Raw genomic sequence first — 2,702 nt, 5'->3', positions numbered from 1 at the left:
GACGAACGCACAAAATAGTTTCCAAACTTTAGATTTCACAAAAGTGTCCACTGGCATAACTATTATTATATTTCCATATCAAGGGAATGGCGTACTAAGAAGATCCAGCAGGCCATGTATAGAAAGGACCTCTGTAGTAGCATTTAGCTAGGCATTAAGGCACACACTTTGTTTCCCCCACCCTCATTCCAACCCTCTTAATTCTAGTGCCTCCCCTCTTTCGTTATCGCCTGTTTATCCTATATATGGCCTGTCTGTTCACATGTGTTTAAATGTTGTCTCCCCCATTAGACTGTAAGCTCCTCGAGGGAAGGGAATGTCCTTTGCCTCTTTTTGTACACCAGCACTTAGCACCATGCCTAGCAAATAGTGGGGGCTAAATAAGTAAGTATCTGCTGACTGACTGGCCATGCCTAGAATGCCCTCCCTCCTCAGCCCTACATCCCAGAATCCCTGGCTTCCTTCAGCTCAACTCCAATGCTGCCTTTGCTAGAGGCCTATCCCCACGCCAACAGCAACTGAAGCCTTCCCCTCCCAGGTTATCTTTCACCTTCTCTCTATGAATCTTGTAGATATCTATTTATCTGCATGCTGTCTACCCTCTTAGAAGAGAAGCTCCCTGAGGGCAGGGACTGTTTTGGTCTTTCTAAACACAGCCCTTAACTGGGACAAAATCCATCCCAAAGCCATCCTGCAATCAGTGCTCATTGACTGATTGTGTGTGATAAAATGGAGGTCTCCAAAGGAAAAAGTGCTGACAGGACCTGATCTGATAAGAGGGATGGGGGAGGTGGGGTGGGGTGGAGAGGAAAGGTAATAAGCAGTTCTATAGAACCTACTCTGGGCTGAGCTCTTTACAAATATGGGCTCCTCTGATCCTCACAACCCTGAGGGGCAGGCATTCTTATTAGTATCCCCATTTGGGATGAGAATCTTTCATATTTTCAGTTACCTGCACTGGTCATTTGGGGGGAAATACTTGAAGCTGGTGAAAAAATGGGGAAGGTGAAGACTGGGACAGGACCAGGAAGCTGCCAGTTTTTAGTAGTATGAAGCAAAGTCTTTCACCAGGAAACAGAGAACAGAAACAGCCTCTCTCTTGATCCTAGAAGGATTCAGGAATCTAGCTTACATAGTATATTAAATAGATTCTTAGCTTTCACAGAACATCAGAGTTAGCAGAGTACTTCAGAAATACTCAGTGGCTCCAGAAATTGAGACAGTTAAGACTGACACCTATGAGCACACCCCTCCTCCACCCTCAACTCTAGGGATCAGATGAGGGGGACAGAATTCTGAATGACAGAGAAAAGCTGTCCTTACCCAGGGAGACCAGGTTCCTATAATTGTCCAGCATCACTTCCTTGTATAAATCCCTCTGAGCAGGGCCCAGGTGCCCCCACTCTTCCCTGGTGAAGTCCACTGCCACATCCTTGAAAGTCAATGTCTCCTGAAGCATCCAACATAGCAGAAATGATCTCATATAAAGACATCTTTGGGGAAAACAGAAGGCTAGTCTGGTTTAGAAGGAATGGTCCTCACAACACTCAGGACTCTCATTCCTCCTAATCAAATGTCTCAAAAATGCCTATGTGCCAAAATTTGTACTGGATTGGATTTACATTGACGGTAGTTTTGTTTCATCATTTGATCACAAGGGCACATTACAGGTAGGAGAGGGCTATATTTATAAAATGCAAAAACAAAATGGATCAATAAAAATGTAGTATAAGACATAAGATTAACAAAACTCCTTGAAGCACACCCAGTTTGGGTTTTGTTTGTACATTTCCAAGGCTATGTGTACCCACAGGCACTTGCTTCCTTAACTTTTTTTTAGTGGGAACGAATGGGTTCTTCTTTTCTTTCTTAGTCTCCCAAGTGTCATGTGTATTTTAAGACCATGACATATGCAACACTTTGCTCATGCCTTTAAAAGAACTGATGTCTGGCTTCACCAACTTTTCCTCTTCCTTGTTCTCCTCCATTATTACTTTCCTGGCCTCTCCCATTTTCAAAATGAGGGAACTAAGCCTCAGAAGGCTGGGGGATCTCCCTAAGACTGTACACTAGTCAAAGGCAGGATGCAAAAAAAATTTAAAAAAAAATACAATAAGACAGATTTTACATTTAAAACGAAGTCAATATGTAACCACAGGGATTATACATAGTTTAGTGGTCCTCATTACTATTAATTTGACCCCCCTGTTCTAAACCATGGGCACAAGGAGGAAAATTCTCTTAGATTAGAGAAGGCAGGTAGGGGAGAGGGGGAGAGGGGGGGAGGGGGGATGAAGTCAAATTGCAGAGGGTCTTGAAAGCTCAAGAAAGGAATGTGAATTGTAATGCACAGGTGAATAGGGATTCACTCAAGGGTCTTCCACAAACAAATGATTTCATTGATCGTCTGCTTGAGGAAGCTGAATCTGGTAACAACTGGACCACTGGATGGAAGGAGGAATGGGCAGACACAATGGGGAAAGGGAACATGAAAGGCAGGTAGGAGGCTGCTGTAGTCATCTAAGGGGCTCCCCAGAGAGCACAATGAGGACTGAGACTGGTGAGGAGAAGCCCTACTAAGGTCAACGATGCCCACCTGCTCCAGGCTACACAGAACTGGCTATTTGGGACTTGGTCATTTTTTAACTCTCCATAGAGACCCAGCACATTCCCCACTTTCACTATTCTTTATGTCAAATGGT

General features: G+C 44.1%; 1 pseudogene; it reads right to left on the bottom strand.

Moving 5' to 3' along the window:
- The window catches only part of LOC138161371 (zinc finger protein 420-like), a 25,300-nt pseudogene extending 23,817 nt beyond the window's left edge, over nt 1-1,483 (bottom strand).
- Nucleotides 1,484-2,702: the final 1,219 nt, after the last annotated feature.

This window comes from Petaurus breviceps, unplaced genomic scaffold, assembly GCF_028583685.1.
Source record: "Petaurus breviceps papuanus isolate PSGF00001 unplaced genomic scaffold, PetGlider_PUasm1.0 185, whole genome shotgun sequence".
NCBI lineage: Eukaryota > Metazoa > Chordata > Mammalia > Diprotodontia > Petauridae > Petaurus > Petaurus breviceps.
This window is presented reverse-complemented; position numbering and strand designations above follow the sequence as displayed.